Genomic DNA, 21108 nt, shown 5'->3' with positions numbered 1-21108 from the left:
TCCTGACCTGTTGAGCGTTCGTACACACTCTTGGTTTTATATTGTAGGCTATGCTGAGTGTTTGGGCGTGCAGTCGGCTGTGCAGTCGGCACACTACCCGCACCTGTGAGCACCAGGCTATGGGCTGCACATACGTGTTATTTATTGGAAAGGGAAATTACTTAGACAGTATACACTTAGACTACAGTGCTTTTGGAAATTAGCTTACTGTGCACTGCTCAGAACTTTATGTACCAGTTCTAGACGGTATTGTAACATTTTATTGAACTAATTAGTGTCTGACATTACCTGTATAGTGTGTGTGTGTGTGTGTGTGTGTGTGTGTGTGTGTGTGTTTCTGTTTCTGGCTGACCAAGTAGCAGAGCTTAAACCTTTCCAAAGTCAATGTAGTATCTAATAGTACCTAATTAAAATAAATAATTCTATTCTTAGACGCCAATCAAATGAGATACTCCTCTGTTCTCGATGGAATATGAAAGTGTAAGAGTTTAGTTTTAAGGGAAATTATACTTTCTTTGTATTTTCTATGTTTTGCCATTATTTATCAGAGAAATTGTACTTTTTTTTGTATCACACATCACGTCATCTTATAACTCCCTCTCTCTCTCTCTCTCTCTCTCTCTCTCTCTCTCTCTCTGTGTGTGTGTGTGTGTGTGTGTGTGTTGTATTTTACAGTGTTCAGGATTAGGGTCAGTCCGAGTGTGTGTGAGATTCGGTAATAGAGGGTTCTGTAATGATAGAAAATCCGGTTTCTATATTGAGCGCTGATGTGACGGGGTGCGAATGGCTTGACAGAGGATGCATTAGATTTAACAAGTGGCTGTGGGATATGACTCCGACTACTTTGAGCACACGGCTGCATTACATCTAGTTTTGCATACTGATGGGATATAAATGTGTCGCATGCATTCATCTAAATATATGGCTCTGAGTTAAATCACATTAATTATTAATCATGTGCAATGTATAGACCCATGCTGCACACACTTGCATTGTTTATGCCTTGGTGTTTTGGGCAGACTACAAGGTTGTAAAACCATGTAAGTGCTCCTCAACAGTGTCTGCAGTATAAAGCATTGTCACACTGGCGTGATGTTTCTGCTGCTCCTCTCTTTAGCGAAAAAGCATCAGACTAAACGTGTAATTAATCTCAGAATCACGTTTATGGTCGTCTTAATTTATCTGATTAGTCTTCCTTTTGCATTTGTTTTTAGGGATAATGAGTGCCCTTGTGGTTGGAGGCGATGTTAAACTCATTTAGGTTTTCTTCTTCGCGTATTATTTAAGAATTTGTTCTTCAGAGAGATGCGTGGTGAATTGCTTTGTCCTACTGTGTTATTTGGATTAATATACAAACTAGAGTGAAATACTTTGCAATTGCTAGTTTCATAGTTGCTACATTGTTGACACCAGCATCATTTGGTATATAAATATGAATATAATATTCTCTTTTTTTAAAAAAAAATCCTACTTAATGTTTGATACCAGCAGTGTTTTCTTACAGCATTGTGACCAAACTCCAGTCCTGAGGGTCCAGAGTTCAGTTGTTGTTGTTGTTGTTGTTGTTATTATTATTATTATTATTATTATTATTATTATTATTATTATTATTAATTTTATTTTTTTAAGACACCTGATTCATTCAAGTAAAATGTTTAGTAGGTGTGTGAGAGCATGGAATGCTCCTGTCTGCCAGGAATCCAAAGTGGATTACAAAACCCTGCATGTCATAAAGGAAAGTAACCTCACCGGTGAAAGTCTTTTCTTCTTTCCCTGTTCTAATGAGACACACACTTCTCCTTCTCAGACTTTGTGTTAATCGACCGATGGCCTTCTTTGTTTTTTATACTGAACTCCTTGCGCTGGTTTTTGCCTGCATGTATTGTACCGAACTAATTGCGTCTTGGTCACTCTAATGTGAATGTAAATACTCGACTCTAGTGATTATGCAAACATGGCTCTAATTGGTTTAAGATGTTGCGGAAGTGCCCGTTGCAGCTACATTTCTGTTGATCCAAACGCTATCCCTGCTATGGTAGGCCTAAATAAACCTATGCACTAGCTATATGCAAACATAGTATGTAAACTCATGACATGTAATAAAGATAAATAATAATAATAATAAAGCCTGCACATTAAATAATAAAGAGGCGCATCAGAGGCTAATATTGACGGATAAAGGTATGGAAAAATACCTTTATCCGTCAATATTAGCCTCTGATGCGCCTCTTTATTATTTAATGTGCAGGCTATAACTTTAAAACTTGACCACGCAGAGGTATGAAAAATCAGCCAGGCCGATTTTGTTCCACAGTTCTGGTTTTTTTTTTTAAAGGTTTTGCCAGTCATTAATTTGCATGTCCTGAAATCAGGAAGTATTTCAATCAACATGTTATTTCCAATACAAATACTATTATTAGCAATATAATTTGACCTCTCTTAGGTATAACGCAATTTGTGGATTTTTATTTATTTATTTATTTATTCAATTATTTGCTTAAAGATGTTGGGTTGGAATGTGTTTGTTTCTGGAGGCTGGTTTAATTTGATTTCTTTATTGGAAATGACACTCTTTAGAAGCGCAACACCTCAAGTTTAATATAGTATTGATGGATTTCAATCCAAATCATCTAAATTTACAGGTCAGGATTAACAAAACGCACCGTCCTGCCAAACCTGAATCACTAACCGGAGGCTTTATGGTCTGTAACAGGGCTATAAGGCTACGTAGCTAAAGCACACACACACACACACACACACACACACACAATACCGGAGCAGTAGTATTGCCTGTAATTGTAGTATTGTGTTTAGTACAGTGTAAATGTCGTGCTTGCGCGCTCTGAGCAGAAGCTCTTGTGCACCACACTTTTCTAACCTCGTCTCTCAGGCTCCACACACACACACACACACACACACAGGGTCTGTTTGCTCCGCGCAAATAACTCCGTATAATTAACTCGTCCAGAGTCGTAAAATAAAACGAACAGAGCAAACTCCACGAAAGTAGGCCATTTCATTTATAAGCACTCTCGAGCAAATGTTTGTTTTACTTGTACGTTTTTAAGTAGAATTTTTGTGCTCTGTGTCGGTTTGTTGTATGTTTTTATATAGTACCTGTATTCCTGAATCCATTTTTAACACCAGCGCCACTCACTGACTTTGTTGCATTGCCACAACTGCTTGGAAAACGCGCTGATCAAATGTTGCTGGTAATAATGTATGTATTTCTCGTTTTTCTTCCTTACCATCTTTCCTCTGCTCCTCTGCTCCATTTCCTCAGCAGATGTGCGGGGAGTCTGTTCAAAGGCTGACGCTAGCTCATGTAATACAGGTGCACAGTTTCTCTCACTCCCTCTCCGTGTATGTGTGTGTGTGTGTGTGTGTGTGGGCTTGTTGATCAAACTACTTCAACTAAGATCTGTCCAAAATATGAGCTCTTACTGAAGGAAAAAAAACAAAACCTGTTGATTAGATATTACAAAATATCTATTTGTATTACATCAAACGTTTCAGATCTTCTGCTTCCTTCCACGTTATATCTTCCTTTTTGTGTTTTATTTTCTTATAGCTTGCAACCTTGACCATTATTCAATAGATCATACTTTAAGCTCAAGATTTGTGTTTCTTAACATTGAATTTAGTTGGGAAAAAAAGCTCACTTTGTTTAGAACAAATTAAATATTCACTTCCTATTCACTTACTATTACATACCCTATTACATTGTCAGTACAAAGAAGGGGGGGGGGGGGGGGGAAGCACATGTGGCATTATTTAGCTTTATTCCCTTGCTGATTGAAGAAAACCATGTCCATGAACGCCTGCTTTGCCAGTCATAGAGATGCATTCACCTACATGCAAGAATAGAAGATTTATGCTGTGTAATAATTTAAAAAAAAAAACAGCCAGGGTCTTGCTTCACCTTTCACTCTGTCATTTGCACTCTTTCTTTGCATTCTTTTACACACACACACACACACACACACACACACACACACACACACACACACACACACACACACACACACACACACACACACACACACACACACACCTCCCTAGAGAGCAGAGACATGGTTGGTGGGAGGAATGCTTAAAAGACCCTGCATATTTCAGGAAATCAATGAGAAGAGATTTTTAGGATGCTCTTTGAGAACCTGTGTGTGTGTGTGTGTGTGTGTGTGTGTGTGTGTGTGTGTGTGTGTGTGTGTGTGTGAACCATAGTACTTTAGGCTGCACATAAGGTGCAACAAACACAGCAGTGAACTTCAAGGTTCACTCTAAATTAAGAAGCACAATTTCTCTCTCTCTCTCTCTCTCTCTCTCTCTCTCTCTCTCTCTCATACTCACCTCTCACACACTCCCATGCACCCACAGCCCCAAATGTTTATTTTATTGAAGGAGGATATACTGTGACTGACATTTATGCTTGCATAGAAGAGGAGTTCTCCACTGTTGAGCCCTGGCTTACTTTCCATTTCTCCATGTTCTTCCCACTGGACCTGGATCCGATCCTATCTGAATGATCCTGCAGGTCTTCTGCTGTGTTGCTGAACTCGTCCTTATGTGCTTGTCCTCCTCCTCCGCTGTCCAGCAGAGCTGCTGAGCCGTGCCGTGTGTGGTGGAGAGTGGCCTGCAGCCCTCAGGCTTTCACAGGGCTTGTAGTTTAAATTAGTGCTCTGCTCAGGCATGAGTCGGCTTAGAGGTCTGTCTCTCTCTCTCTCTCTCTCTCTTTGATTTGTTCTTTATCTGTTGTGCAGGCTGTTGTGTCTCTCTTTCATTCAGCTAAGGGGAGAGCTGTAAAGAAATATAGCTCCCATGTAAAAGTGAAACAAAATATTTGTGAGTGAAAGTCATCCCGTGAGAGAGTGACTGTCTTAAATCAATATTCATACTTTCAGTATTGCTCAATACAACTTGTGTGTGTGTGTGTGTGTGTGTGTGTGTAGAGTCTAAAATTTGTGGTGATATTTTGAGTGGCCAAACCAGAAATGTGTTGCAAGTCTTTATTTGCTCATACTGATTGCCAAAATAACTAAGAAAACTGATAGATGGAGGAAAGAGAAAGAAACAAGAGTGGGGATAGAGGTAAGAAAAAAGAAGCAGGAAGACTGAATGTTTCCACCTGGTTGGTAATCTGGCCCAATTACCTCTGTGTGGTAGTACAGAGCCTGGTGTGTTACTTCACCACTCACAGTCGCTGCCAGCTGAGCACTGTGTGTGTGTGTGTGTGTGTGTGTGTGTGTGTGTGTGTGTGCGAGTACACACACACACACACACACACACACTCACACACACACACACACACACACACACACACACACACAGAGAACAGTTCCTGTTCTTCTTGTAATGGTTAATATGTATAAGAGAATGCTTATTTCCTTTGCTTCACTGCTGTTACATGACGTCACTCCACACTTGATCAGTGTTTGCAATGATTTCTGTTGTAATATTTATTTTTCCTAAAGCAACAAATGTAAAAAAAAAAACAATGAACATGCAAATTATTCTGTGGAATATTTAAATCAATACTATGGTATTAATTCATTCATACCAATTATTTATGTAGAATTTCTTTAGCACCATAAACAATGTTGAATTTTTTTCACTTATGATTCATTACTGATGATATTTTCCTCTTGGTTATTGCATACATATTATGGTGGTTTTTTTTCTTTTTTTAAAATTTCCAAACCCCCATACAAAACAGAAGAGTAACACACACACACACACACACACACACACACACACACACACACACACACACACACACACACACACACACACACACAACTTGCACATTTGAAAGTGAAATTTGTCACACCCTCTCACTATTATACATGCGATATATATTTTTGTATATTTGTATATTTGAAATTTGTCACCCTCTCACTATTATATATGCGATACAAACCCACTTATTGTGAAAAATGTCTCTCTCTCTCTCTCTGTCTCTCTCTCTCTCTCTCTCTCTCTCTCTCTCTCTCTCTCTCACACACACACACACACACACACACACACACACACACACACACACACACACACACACACACCTTAATGCTGCATTCATAGTAAAGCACAATTTGTAATTCCCTGCCTACAACTGGTAAAAATTCTCAACGTTTAAATTAGTTTTTTTTAAATGAGTTTTTTTTTCTTCCAGTATTGGCTTTAGATCAGTTAATATATAGACAAAGTATTTGGTCAGATCTATAACATTGATCACACTAATCACTGTTTGGAAAAGCTGATCATCAACATTAGAGTTATCACTAACATTAGCTAACACTGCTAATACTACTTGCTATTATCCATTAACTAGCTTGTTGTTAAAGTACTCGTTATTGTCCACAGTTGATTCTGTCCTGCAATTTCAGTCCCAAATGATGTTTGAATGTTTGAAGTTCACTATAGTAGAAAAGTGCAGGTAAAGTAGCTTTTTATAAGGTTTACGTGTTCTGACAGAGCAAACAAAAGACAAGTCTTCATGGAGATATCCATGTTTTTCCCAAACTTTGCATATTGAATGTGCTGTTGTGGGAAATTATGTTATTACAAGTTGTAAAATCCCACTTACAAGGTACCACGAATGCAGCATACTGTAACTCTTAAACCCAGGGTTCAGTACAACAATGAGGTAGTGCGTTGGGGTGTTCGGAGTCTCTCTCTCTCTCTCTCTCTCTCTCTCTCTCTCTCTCTCTCTCTCCACTGTTGCCTATCAGCTCATATTTTCACAAGAAAACAGTCTTTTTCATTCATCACTGATTCCATCAATTAATCATTTGTCTTTCTGTGTTCTACATTTTATCTTCCTGGTCATTTCTGTGAATTTTTATGGTCCATATTTCTTCTGAGAGGCTCATACGAACGTGACACAGTTTATTGAATTTGGAAAATAAAATAAAATAAAAATAAAATAAATGTAAAAACAAACCAGCAGTTCAGAACTGCTTTTCTTCTGGTCTGCAGACTGATTAATGTATGATTTCCAATCCCTTAATATTCTTGTTCAGACAGGACATCCTCTTTCTTGTCTCACACACACACACACACACACACACACACACACACACACACACACACACACACACACACACACACACACACACACAGAGCTACTCTTCGTTTTGACACCTCACTGATGAACTTGCTACCACAGCCCGGTTTAAACATGACAATCTCTCTCTCTCTCTCTCTCTCTCTCTCTCTCTCTCTCTCTTATTAATTCCAAACACTACTAGGCCTGTGGCCAGCTCTCTAAATCAGAAACAATTTTGGGATTTGGCTAAGAAAATAAAAGCCTTCAGAGCTGGCTTTGATGTCTGATTACAAGAGAGAAATGACATTTTAAACAGTCTGCGAAACAAAACGCTAAAAGAGTTTTTGTACTAGTGGGAAGAAAGAGAGCATGCTTGATTAGGAAGCTTGGGATGAGAGAGCTGTCGTAATGGGCTGTGTGCATCTTTCTCTGTGCGAGAGAGCGAGAGAGGACTGGAGAGAGCGATACTGAGTTTCCCTTTTATGTCTGCTTAAGAGTGCTCTGTGTGTGTGTGTGTGTGTGTGTGTGTGTGTGTGTGTGTGTGCGCGCGCGTGCCTATTGAAGCCTTGTCAGCATCGACCCATTGTGTGTGAGGAAGAGGATAGTTTTATTAAATGAGTAGATCTTAGTAGCGTGTGTGTGTGTGTGTGTGTGTGTGTGTGTGTGTGTGTTTGCATTAGCCTTTTTGTCTTTGCTAAGGTTATAAGGGTAATACTTAATGTTGTTTGTTATTGCACTGTGATGACATCACACTCAGGTGCAGACATGATGTCAGACAGTAAGACTTCCTGCCCTGTTATCCAAAACCTAACCTGTCCTACAAGATGCAACATCTAGACCTAGTATCTCTCTCTCTCTCTCTCTCTCTCTCTCGCTCTCTCTCACACACACACACACACACACACACACACACACACACACACACACACACACACACACACACACATTTGTAATCACGTCACCATTTGGAACTGAACATCATTTGCAGTATGTTCAACTTACAAACTAATGAGTGTAAAACATATAAAGGTAGTTGTACACGTATATGAGGGTATACAAGGAGCAGTTTCACACGAAGGCAAGCATGTGGCATGCCACACAGTGAGACGAAAGCGCTAAATGAATGCAGAACCTTCATTAAATATACATAAAGCTTGCTTCTTGAGCGTGTGTCAGTTTCGACACCCGTAAAGAAAAAAGTGCAAAACAAAGATTAGCATCAGGAATTCAGTATTAATCAGTCTCATGGGACAGCCTTTCTGCCTCACTTTCTGCCTCACTCTCTCTCTCCCAGCCACTCACTTTAATTTGAGAGGGACAACTGTTACTCCACTGCTGCACATCCGAATATTCTCATGTTCTCTGATTAAACCAAAACTGTTGTCAATGTTTTTCTCCTTTCATCTCACACTTACAATTTGATTTGCTCCTTGTGTTTTTCAACACCTGCTTTCATTTCTGTTATTGCATTCCTCAGAATTATCTTTTGTTTTTTTACCTTTTAATTTCTTAATCAAATACATATTTGATTTGTCACGCTAGTATTAAGTCTGCCTAATAATAGCATGCAATCTTTTTTCTCCAAAAAGCAGCATTTTGATTGCTTCAATTTTTATTCAATCTTCTTTTCCCCATAGCCAACAAGGGCTGTAGGGGCACCACTGATGACATTTAATAGTCCATCATTGGTGTGTCTAGGGCATTTGAACTTGGCAGAGCCCATCCCTCTCCCAGCTTGATCATTGGACAATTTAGAATTGCCAGTTAACCTAACTGCATGTCTTTGGACTTTGGGGGAAACTGGGGCACCCAGAGGAAACTCACGCAGACACAGGGAGAACATGAAAACTCCACACAGAAAAGCCCCTCACTGGCCGTGAGGTTCAAGCCTGGAATCTTCTTGCTATGAGGCAATGGTGCTAACCACTGTACTGATCACTGTAACACGAAACTTGTTCAGTGATCATCAGCATAGCAACATATTGACTGTGAGTTAGAGTGAACAAGAACATGGAACTCCATAAATACAGCGTGTGTGTTGCATTTGTATGTCAAAATGCATCGCATATTGTATTTCAGAAAGAAAGTCCACTTTTAATACAGTTGGCTGTAATGTTTTGGATTACCACTTTCCCTCTTACAGAACTCATAGTGGTTCCGTCTATCACAATTGTGATTGCTTAAAATCACAGTAAACTCTAAAAAAAATAACTGCAATATTTTGGTATAATGTTTTTTCTTTGGAAGACAACTCATAGTACAAATAGACCCATTGTAATGTTTTTCTTCATTTCTCCACTTTATTATGACAAATTCTCACAAGTGGCTCACTGAATATTGAAAAGTATTTATTTCCAAAGACTTCAGCAATCGTAGCATTTATATTTTCAAAGGAGAAATCTCTTTTGTTGGTTAATTGGGTACATTTGTTCTTGTTAGGATAAGTCAGTTTATTAACTGTTCTAGTTTGTCTTCGACTTTTGGAAAAGTTGTAATTTTATGACTTTCGAGTGGTGAAAGACCTGGAGACGGGGCTGTTTATATTGGGGGATGGGTGTGGGAGGGTTGGGTTGGTGGCTGGGTGGGTTGATTGCCTTCATGCTTCCAAACAAACTGTTGAATTTAGTTATTGCACTTTCAGCTGTATATTTCACATGTATTCATTATTCATTTTATTGTAGGTTAATGAACTATGTGTAGTACTGTTTGCACGGAAAAAAAGTGACAATGCAATAATTGTTATGGAAATACTATCATATGACATCTCATAACTGATGGTTTTGCAGTATTATGGTTATTGTTCCAGCCCTAGCCTCAGTATACTAAACTGAAGGGCTTGAGTGAGTCAGTGTGTGTGTGTGCAAGGTAGTGGAGTGGAGTCTTATTCCCCGCTGTAATCCCTCTCTGGGCCATGAGACTCCAGACTGAGAGCCGTAGTGGTTTGTGCAGGATTAAACCAGGCCTCAGTGCTCAACCTACCCAGAACACAGCTCAGAGAGAAAAGGGAAGGAGAAAGCAAAGAGAAAGAGAGGGGGAAAAATGTGGAGGAAGAGAAGAGCTTATATTTAGGTAATGAGACAGGGAGGAACCAGGTAGAGGGCAGAAAAGTGAACAAAAGACAGCCAGAGGGGATGAAAATTTCCATCCACAGATCCATTTAGAGCATCTCCATAAGAGTAATACATTTATCACTATACTACGATCAAATGTGGTTTCTTCTTGTGTAGGTGTAACCAGGTGTTATTGGAGAATGTGTGTGTGGGGGGTGGGGGTGGGGGTGGGGGGGTACCAACAGCTAAGTTGAGCTTGTGCTTCTAATGCCAGGTACCCGCTCATAAAATCTGCATGAGAAACTGAGGGAGTATAAGGCTAATCGCTGGTTTATAGCGTTGCATAATATCCTTTAAACATATAAAGCATTGCATTAAACTGAATGCTTGGTTCATTATGCAAAATGAACCGTGATATATTTAAGAGCAGGATGTTATAGTTGGCAGTGTGGTTGAGGTGGGTGTGCTGTGCATGCAATATTTAGAAACTCTGTGGTGTGTGTGTGTATGTGTGTTCATTCTCTGGGCCATGGTTTATGCACCGGCGAGAGTGCTGATGTCATGTACACACTGCTGAGATTAAAGTGCTGTATGCGCCGTCTGGGGTGTAAACAGTGACTGCACATTAAATACAGCAGAGAGAGAGAGAGAGAGAGAGAGAGAGAGAGAGAGAGAGTGTGGAGGAGGAAGACTAAGAAAGAGAGAGATGGTAGAAAGAAAGACAAGCCCTCTGATTAATGAGGAGGAATACCGAATAGTGACACCAAGCACAAAGCTTCTTAATAGGGCCAAATAAAGCCAATGACATCACACTCACATTACAGAACACACTCTCTTCCACTCAATTGCTTTCCTCTCTCTCATATAGGCCACATGCAGTCTTTATATCATCTCTACATACAGTGACAAAGCTAATGGTTGTGCTAATTATGAACAATATGTGATGTACATGGTCGTGTATTTGTTATAGACTGCATATTTCAGCTGCCTGTGTGTGTGTGTCAGTGTGACTGCTGTGTTGGTCTCCGCTGGTGCATGTCGTGCAACACTGGCTCCAGTCACCGGTTGTTATCAAAGGCCTCGCTGGTGTTGTTTTGTCCTGGTAGCTTTATCGCCAGGGCTTCAGCGTGGCTGCGTTGGCTCGGCCTGCCCTCTATCACGCCTGCCAGATAGGGCTTCCTCTGTGCTGAGCTTTGTTTGGGGGTCAGTAGCCTGACACACAGCTGTGGTGGACACAACACAGGGCCAGTCAGAGTCTCACAGACCACGCCATCATCTCCCCTTCCCATAAACACTCACATACACGGACACACAGAGCGGCAGGGACATGGAGCCTGTCCAGGCTGATGAAAAAAGGCAGAGTGTGAGGCTTGAATGGAGGCTTTAGTCATCTCTCAGCCTCAGTGCCAGGAGCTCTGCTCTACTCTAATGGAGCTTTAATGAAAGATGCAGGCGATGTGTGACAGGGAGAGGGAGTTTCTCTTCTCTTCTCTTCTCTTCTCTTCTCTTCTCTTCTCTTCTCTTCTCTTCTCTTCTCTTCTCTTCTCTTCTCTTCTCTTCTCTTTGAGATTTAGGCAATTTAAGTGCTTCTATAAGAGTTGGCTATTTTCATCTCTCTCCTCTTAAAATTCTACTAGACATTTCTTTGTTGCACGGGTAAACACACAGAGATAGCACAATGTTATACAAGTTTAATTTTGGGCCAGAATCACTTTGTCCTGCCTCTCTCATTCCTATTTTCTCCCTCTGTTGTGCCTAGTCAAAGATGTTTTAGCTGGGAATGGGCAGCTAGCATTCTTGGTCATGGGACTATTTCAGTTCTTCTTATGGTGTCATTTTTTTTCTATGTACTTCAGAGAAAACCTAAATTTCAAAAATTTCAAGTTGTCATCAAGTAGAAAAAAAAACCCCTATCCAGGTGTAAAAAAAAAGGTTATGTTTTGCATTTAATGTGTGTGTGTGTGTGTGTGTGTGTGTGTGTGTGTGTGTGTGTGTGTGTGTGTGTGCGCATTCAGGACAAAGGTCATTAACTTCTTAAGAGGGTTTGGTGGGGCTGGCTGCAGGTGGCTGATTCAGTTTATCCTTCTCCTCTTTCACACACTATCTTGCAAGGGTTGAGTTCCAGCTTATGCTTACTTTTAATGAATCTTTCTGAGCCCTCAACAATACACATGGGAAGGTGTTTATTTGAAGGGAAGGAGAAATGGCCTCATTATTTAGCCACTCCCCAACTCAGACAGGAACACAACTTGCCTCATTAAGTATAGGTGTGTGAAGTGTTTGCTCAGGGTCGGAATGGCAAACTACCAACCCCAACGTTTCCATTCAATACAAGTCATTCATAATCCTCTTTTGTCTGAAATTTCACCTTATCATAAATCTGAGAGCAGCTTAGCCTTTTCACCTGCAATTATTATGAACCGGATCACTGCGTTGGAATCTGATTTGAGACCAGGCATTATAGACCTCTGTCTCTGAGCCTCCAGCTTTGATCATGTTTAAAAATTTCTTCTTGTTTATTTCATTATATTTGACAGCATGAGACTGGAAAATGAAGCACATCTATCTTGGGGTTCTCTTTTCATCTCCTTATGTGGCGTCCTCGCCTGTTTTATTCGTGGAATGCACACATGAACAAATCTCTGAACAGTGTGGTGGTATGGAATATCAATATTCAGAAGGCCTTATGGATGTGTGGCATTTACATGCGTTGACTGAACATGTGTTTGTTCAATATTTCAACAAGGCTGATGACTTTATTAGGGACATTGATTTGGAAGGCATATGGATGGAGGGGGAGGACATGAACCAGGGAATGAAGAAGGAAAATTAAGGAAACTGAATGAAAATTGAACCTTAGTGATCTTCATTCAGGACCTGTGCACTTTGGAATGCTGGCATCAGCTTATTTGTGTTTAATTCATTGCCAATTTTGATGAAAGGCTATCAAATGGCTATCAAATGAGATCAGGGCATAGCAGGGGCTTTGCAAGTATTTGGCCATAGCTGACGTGGCGGTAATAAGAACTGTGAACAAAATCAGTACAGCATGAGTGAATGTCATCTCTTTTATTATTGTGAATTATTTGCTATTTGTGCTATGTGGAAAACATCATGTATTACAATTCATACTGATCATTGCATAGTTGCTGATTGTTCTTTTTTATGTTTATTATAATGAATACTGCTGATGTAGCATGTGAGAAGAACATAGACTGTTGTATTGTTCTTGGAAGGTTAATTGTGTCGTTATTGTTGCTTATTAACTTGTTATTAACTTGCTATAAAGAAAGGTTCATTTTTTGTTATTAAGTAACTAGTTTCATGCTCATTAGCCATTGAGCATGCCTATCACCTTTGCCATTACTATGTACCGGAGCTTTTTTATTTTTATTTATTTGATTTTTTCTGTGTTTGATGTTTGTTTGAGTGTTTTTGTCTGCCGGTTGTGGTGTAGCTCCGGACCCAGTTTTGGGCGTTGGTTCCCTCCAGGCCTTGGTTCGCCGTGGGTGATGCCTGTGCTCCTAGCTATGAACTGCAGTGAGCTCGTTGCTCATTTTAACATCGTGGTTGTCCAGCGCTCTGTGCTTTAATGCTTGGTGTGATGTTCCGAGCGATGTTGCTCGGTGGTGTCGTGGCGGCTGTGCAGGCGGTTTGGGACATACCAGCGTTCTGCATGGCGGTGCTTCTGTGCTCGCTTTGTGGATCCATGGCATGGTGTTCAAGCAATGTTGCTGGAGGCGTCACGGCGGCTGTGCTGGAGATGTGGGACTTGTTTTTGTGCGCCTTTTGGTGGGACTGTGGCTACTACACCACTGGAATGATATCCTGACCTCTATTTGGTGGACTTTTTTCTTTTCTTTTTTCTGCCTATTATTGTAAAGCGACCTTGGGTTTTGAGAAAGACACTATATAAATTGAACATATTATTATCCATTGTTGAAGTATTACAGTGGTCTGCAGATGTTTTATGTTAGCATTTGCTAGCAACATACAATACCTAGCTGGACCTGTTTTTAAGGCCATATAGTGAACGTGGTTGATTTGTGAAACAAAGCTGTCTCATTGCAAGGCCTAGTTACAAGGTTTCATTGCTTGCTTTTAACATTGTGAGGGAGTGTGAGCATGCACATGCTAAAACTGCATTTAATTTAGAAAAGGCAGGCTGCGTAAGGCCCAGAAGAAATGCTTGCTTACACAGGGGTCCACCATGATCATGTTCCATGACTGGACGATAGTCTGTTGTTCAGAAACTTACAACCCCGATTCCAAAAAAGTTGGGACAAAGTACAAATTGTAAATAAAAACGGAATGCAATGATGTGGAAGTTTCAAAATTCCATATTTTATTCAGAATAGAACATAGATGACATATCAAATGTTTAAACTGAGAAAATGTGTCATTTAAAGAGAAAAATTAGGTGATTTTAAATTTCATGACAACAACACATCTCAAAAAAGTTGGGACAAGGCCATGTTTACCACTGTCAGACATCCCCTTTTCTCTTTACAACAGTCTGTAAATGTCTGGGTACTGAGGAGACAAGTTGCTCAAGTTTAGGGATAGGAATGTTAACCCATTCTTGTCTAATGTAGGATTCTAGTTGCTCAACTGTCTTAGGTCTTTTTTGTCATATCTTCCGTTTTATGATGCGCCAAATGTTTTCTATGGGTGAAAGATCTGGACTGCAGGCTGGCCAGTTCAGTAGCCGGACCCTTCTTCTACGCAGCCATGATGCTGTAATTGATGCAGTATGTGGTTTGGCATTGTCATGTTGGAAAATGCAAGGTCTTCCCTGAAAGAGACGTCGTCTGGATGGGAGCATATGTTGCTCTAGAACCTGGATATACCTTTCAGCATTGATGGTGTCTTTCCAGATGTGTAAGCTGCCCATGCCACACGCACTAATGCAACCCCATACCATCAGAGATGCAGGCTTCTGAACTGAGCGCTGATAACAACTTGGGTTGTCCTTCTCCTCTTTAGTCCGAATGACACGGCATCCCTGAGTTCCATAAAGAACTTCAAATTTTGATTTGTCTGATCACAGAACAGTTTTCCACTTTGCCACAGTCCATTTTAAATGAGCCTTGGCCCAGAGAAGATGTCTGCACTTCTGGATCATGTTTAGATACGGCTTCTTCTTTGAACTATAGAGTTTTAGCTGGCAACGGCGGATGGCACGGTGAATTGTGTTCACAGATAATGTTCTCTGGAAATATTCCTGAGCCTATTTTGTGATTTCCAATACAGAAGCATGCCTGTATGTGATACAGTGCCGTCTAAGGGCCCGAAGATCACGGGCACCCAGTATGGTTTTCTGGCCTTGACCCTTACACACAGAGATTCTTCCAGATTCTCTGAATCGTTTGATGATATTATGCACTGTGGATAATGATATGTTCAAACTCTTTGCAATTTTACACTGTTGAACTCCTTTCTGATATTGCTCCACTATTTGTCTGCGCAGAATTAGGGGGATTGGTGATCCTCTTCCCATCTTTACTTCTGAGAGCCGCTGCCACTCCAAGATGCTCTTTTTATACCCAGTCATGTTAATGACCTATTGCCAATTGACCCAATGAGTTGCAATTTGGTCCTCCAGCTGTTCCTTTTTTGTACCTTGAACTTTTCCAGCCTCTTATTGCCCCTGTCCCAACTTTTTTGAGATGTGTTACTGTCATGAAATTCCAAATGAGCCAATATTTGGCATGAAATTTCAAAATGTCTCACTTTCGACATTTGATATGTTGTCTATGTTCTATTGTGAATACAATATCAGTTTTTGAGATTTGTAAATTATTGCATTCCGTTTTTATTTACAATTTGTACTTTGTCCCACCTTTTTTGGAATTGGGGTTTTTACAAATATAGCCACAAGTGGCAATCTGCAGGATCAAAGCATCCTTCATAAATGACTGGCTCACCTTGACTGGGTGATAGTCGGTTGTTTAGAAATATATGCTAGTAATAAGTAGTAAATTAACCTGGATTAGTGAAAAAAATCTTGAACATTAAAAGGCAGAATGTCCAATAAGGGGGATATATAAATGTGTCGCATATTACAGCCATACACATGTCTATACTGCTGCTATATAGTATTTCTGTGTCATTTATGAAGTTTTCGCACCAAAACTTTTCCCAAGGCTTTTCTCCATCCCCCAAAAGAGCAATAATACATGTCCCTCCAGAAATTGCCATACAGTGTATGCTGCTTATTTTATATTCTGTGTGTGTGTGTGTGTGTGTGAGAGAGAGAGAGAGAGAGAGAGAGAGAGGCAGATAGGGTCCAGCAGATGTGGTTTTGGATCACACATCTGCTCCAAACCCCTGACAAGTCTCTCGTTCTGTCTCTTCTCTTGGTCTACTCTATGAATTTGAGAAGTCTTTTCTTCGCTTCTATTTTGTCATACTCTGGTTTGGGGTTTTCTTCAGGCTTTACGCTCTCTTACACAGTCCAAATTTAGAGGCTTGGGCAAGACATTAAGTCAATCCAGACCCCTCTGCATCTGCACCATGGTTATTTTTCCTCCACAGGAAACCGGCTATGTGGCTATAGGAGAGAGAGAGAGAGAGAGAGAGAGAGAGAGAGAGAGAGAGAGAGTGTGTGTGTGTGTGTGTGTGTGTGTGTGTGTGTGTGTGAGTGAGTGAGTGTGTCTCAAGCCCTCAGTGTCCCACCCATGTCTGGTAGAGTGTGGGCTGGTAGCTAAGTGAGGGCAATCAGAGGACAGGAAGCTACTCTAAGATCTCAGCTACTCCTTCACTCCCCTGTTTCTAGAAAGTTCTATTTCTCCCTCTTTCCTTTATCCTCCTCTCCACTTCCTGCTCTTTTCCTTACACTTCCTTCTTTCATGCATTGCAACATCACTGTATCCAAATCAACAGGTTGTAGTTAAATGATCTTTCAGGATTTTCTTGGAAAGATAGAGATGTGCTTGATTTGATCTCTTGGTAAGAGACGTGTTACAAATGAATGAATAAAAGTGATCTGTCACAGATTTTTGTAAAAAAAGAAAGAAAGAAAGAAAGAAAGAAAGAAAGAAAGAAAGGAACATTTGAAAATGTGATTCTTAATGGCTTTCTATTGACTTGGCATCATTTATTTCTTTATCAGATTGACAGATACACAAGCACATAAAGACACCCTGATAAGGGTTTAGACTGAAATAGAAGAGTGAGTAAAACATTTGCAGGTCTTTACATGCTTGTTTGTAAAAGCTCTCTCTCTCTCTCTCTCTCTCTCTCTCTCTCTCTCTCTCTCTCTCTCTCGTGTGTGTGGGGGGGTGAAATTCGGGCAGCGACAAAGTCATTTGTCTCTGTGATTACTCATTAATGATTAGGTCCCATCCCTTCTCTCCTTGTTTAGTTTGTGTGTGTGTGTGTGTGTGTGTGTGTGTGTGTGTGTGTGTGTGTGTGTGTGTGTGTGTGTGTGTGAGTGTGAAGGAGTGTATTTGCTTCCCCCTTGTTCATTGTGGTTAATTGCCCTCTCCTCCTCCCCCTTCTCTCAGCTTAATGAGGTGCCTGACCCCTACACCCTCCTCCCCCAGTTCAGTCCCGCTTTATCTCTCTCACACACACACACACATACACACACACACTGAACAGGAGGGTTACCTGGCTTTCCCATGCCCTCAGGGATGGCTTGCTATCTTAGAAGCTTCCAACGCACTGCCTGTGTGTCCCCTCTAACACCGATCTGTTCTGAGTTTTGTGGTAAAGCAACACAGTGCAGTGTGACCTGCTGATCATTACTGTTCTGCTCCAGCCTTATTAAAACTGTTTAAAGCTGACTCACATACTACATGCTCAGACTGGCTGCCGAGAACGAGCAGCAGGGAAGTGCCAGCCTGGCTCTGTGTGTGTGTGTGTGTGTGTGTGTGTGTGTGTGTGTGTACAGCAAGACTTACCTGTACATACTCCATTATCTGTTAACTACTTGAAGAGATAAAAAGGCGGAAAATTCAAGATATTTATAACCACCAGTAACAGAGAAAAGCTAGTACACAAAGCTGTTCACACTGCCACAGAGCTGTTTAGAGAATAAACAATAATTTAATTACACTGAGCCTGCAGGGATTGGTTGTACTGCAATACCTTTCACGTGAGAGTTATTGCACATGTGTTTTAAATGATGATTTATCACGCAACAATGGGCCTTTTTCACTGCATGAAGTATCAGAAATCATATCACCAGAAAAGTCCAGTACCAAAGCTTCCAACTGTATGATATTTGGTACATGTTTCATAACAGAACCAACAGGAGTGGTACTTGTGGTGTGGCTAGCAGCACTATTCATTGCTTAACATTCGCCACTGTATATACATACAAACACTGAATAAAAATGGTGTGGTTTATTTCTCAACCCTTTGCGCAAGCTTGATTTCTCAGCACAAACCATTATTTTACTACACAAAGGTGGTCGTATTGGGTGCAATGTCACAGAGCGTTTTAATGCACTGATATAATTACGATGCGGTTTTCATTTTTGTCATTGTCATCATTGATTGTGTTGCTATTCTTGATAAATTTCGAAAACCCGAACATTCACTTCTCAGGAGTTTGTCTCAAGTTTGTTGACCATACAGCCGAAGGAACAAAGTTAAGGCAGTCACTATAACTGTTAAGCCCCTTTCACGTACAAAACTTATTATCTCATCTGGCTGACAGGCAATGAACTTATGCCATCGTGTGTCATCCGTCATCTGTTGTCCATTGTCCACGTTTCACAAAAATCGCTTCTTCTGTCTCAATTCTTCATCGATTTTTATTCTTTTTGGCAAAAAGGTAGGTCTGCCTGGGGTGCATATAGTGTCTATCCAAATTTGCATAATTGCAATTAATAATGAAGATATGGACTAATTAAGCCCTAACGAGCAGTTTCCACACAAATCGCTTCTTCTCCCTCAATTCTTCACCGATTTTCATTCTTTCTGGTATAAAGGTAGGGGTACCTAGGGTACATATAACTTCTACCCAGATTTGCTTAATTACAATTATTAATGAAGTTATGGACTAATTGAGCCTTAATGAGCAGTTCAACAAAAATCGCTGCTTCTTGGTCAGTTCCTCACTGTTTTGGATTCTTTCTGGTAAATAGGTAGGTATTTCCAAGGTGTATATAGCTTCTATATATAGCTTGTATATAGTGTATATAGCCTTCAACATTTATTGCACAAGGTGGTCCACTTTAGATTGTTCCTTCTCGACTAGATGGAGCTGGAGTGAGGTATGCCATCATTGACGGTCTCGTTGTATGAAATAAAAACAACAAAGGAATAGAAAACAAATTTTCATTCCCACTCAGTCTTCCATAACGGAAAAGTAACAAATATTGTATATTCCCACCTGACTGTATTTAACGGAATGCTATGAACCTTCCTGAGATATAAAACATGCAAGACCTGATATGATGTACAGTTCATGAGGTTGTGAGTCCATTGTTGTGAAAAGCCCAAGCTGAGACATTAACCAGTTAGCAACATGGCACGACTCGAGCTGCATCACGTCTCTGTCAGAGAGAGTTCTCTTCCTGTTTCTGACATTTGTTTTGTTCAAGCAAAGTCTATTGATAACAGTTTTGCTTGTATCTACTGGTGTTATCTTTGCTTGTTGTTTTGAGTTCACTGCCAGTTGCTTTACACTGAGGCAGTATGAGTAATTCTGTCATAACATCACTATATTGTTTACGTCACCGCCAGCAATGTCAATGCCGGTCACAACACATAAATCTGATGATTCTGATTCCCACTGGAGACATGACAAAAGCTTACTGTAAATGTTACTAGATTGCCAGGGGATAGATTAGTGTTTTGACTTTGCCATTTTGTTCCCATTCCCACACAGCATAATGGTGGAAAACATACGGTTTTCAGTGTGAATGGGAATGGGGTATTATAGTCAAATCGGTAGGGTATGACCTAGTACCCCAAGAGCCATTTGTTCCTATTTTAGCCAGTTCTAAATTTTTTAATATGTAATGCCAAACCACTCAGTGTTGTGCGTTCGGATTTAAAGAGATTTTATTCCCCAAACAGAGAGCACCACTGTAGGAAATTTGGTCTAGATGCAATTTAAAAAATTCTTCAATAAAAGAACTGCGTGCCTTCTGATGACAAATGATTGACATGTTGTGTGTGTGTGTGTTGTGCTGATGGTAGATGTGGTGTTTGTGATTACCTTGGTGCGTTAACTTCCATTTTGCCGAATCTAATCAAACCTGTGCATGGCCCCCCACAGCTGCCTCTGATTGGCACTGCTCTGCTGCTTTTCCATCACAGGAAGTACAAAAACCTTTGACTTGTCAGCCAGTTAGCAGTGTCCTGTCTATTAATATTAGGGAAAAAATTGTGTTAACGGACATACAGTAAATGTCATTTTTTACCCCAAATCTGTGATCCTACATTTTGTTGTTATTTACTAAGTGAGCCATTCTGTAATTATGGACCCGTCCTGAATTTGATGACCAAGAGCACCAAACATCCTGGTACAGCTAGTGATAGATCCATCCATCCATCCATCCATCCATCACAGCTTATCCTGTGCAGGGTCGTGGGCAAGCTGGAGCCTATCCCAGCTGACTATGGGCGAGAGGTGGGGTACACCCTGGACAAGTCACCAGATCATCGCAGGGCTGACACAGAGACACAGACAACCATTCACACTCACATTCACACCTACGGCCAATTTAGAACCATCAATTAACCTAACCTGCATGTCTTTGGACTGTGAGGGAAACCGGAGCACCCAGAGGAAACCCATGCAAACACGGGGAGAACATGCTGGGCTTGAACCCAGAACCTTCTTGCTGTAAGGTGACATTGCTAACCACTACACCACCATTCCACTACTAATAATAGATCAGACCAGTCTTTAGTCAAAACTCATACCTCCCCAATTTTTGAATCTCTGTCTCTTTTCTTTAAAAAAAAAAAAAAGGCAGCACGGTGGTGTAGTGGTTAGCACGGTCACCTCACAGCAAGAAGGTTTTGGGTTTGAACCCAGTGGCCGGCAAGGGC

General features: G+C 40.6%; 1 protein-coding gene across 7 annotated transcripts in view; it reads left to right on the top strand.

The window, feature by feature from the left end:
* bahcc1b (BAH domain and coiled-coil containing 1b) overlaps nucleotides 1-21108 on the top strand; it is a 444689-nt gene that overhangs the window by 29062 nt on the left and 394519 nt on the right. The gene's annotated exons all lie outside the window — the stretch shown is intronic.

The sequence above is a fragment of the Neoarius graeffei genome, chromosome 14, assembly GCF_027579695.1.
Source record: "Neoarius graeffei isolate fNeoGra1 chromosome 14, fNeoGra1.pri, whole genome shotgun sequence".
Taxonomy (NCBI): domain Eukaryota; kingdom Metazoa; phylum Chordata; class Actinopteri; order Siluriformes; family Ariidae; genus Neoarius; species Neoarius graeffei.
The sequence above is the reverse complement of the archived record's forward strand: the minus strand, read 5'-3'. Positions and strand labels throughout refer to the sequence as shown.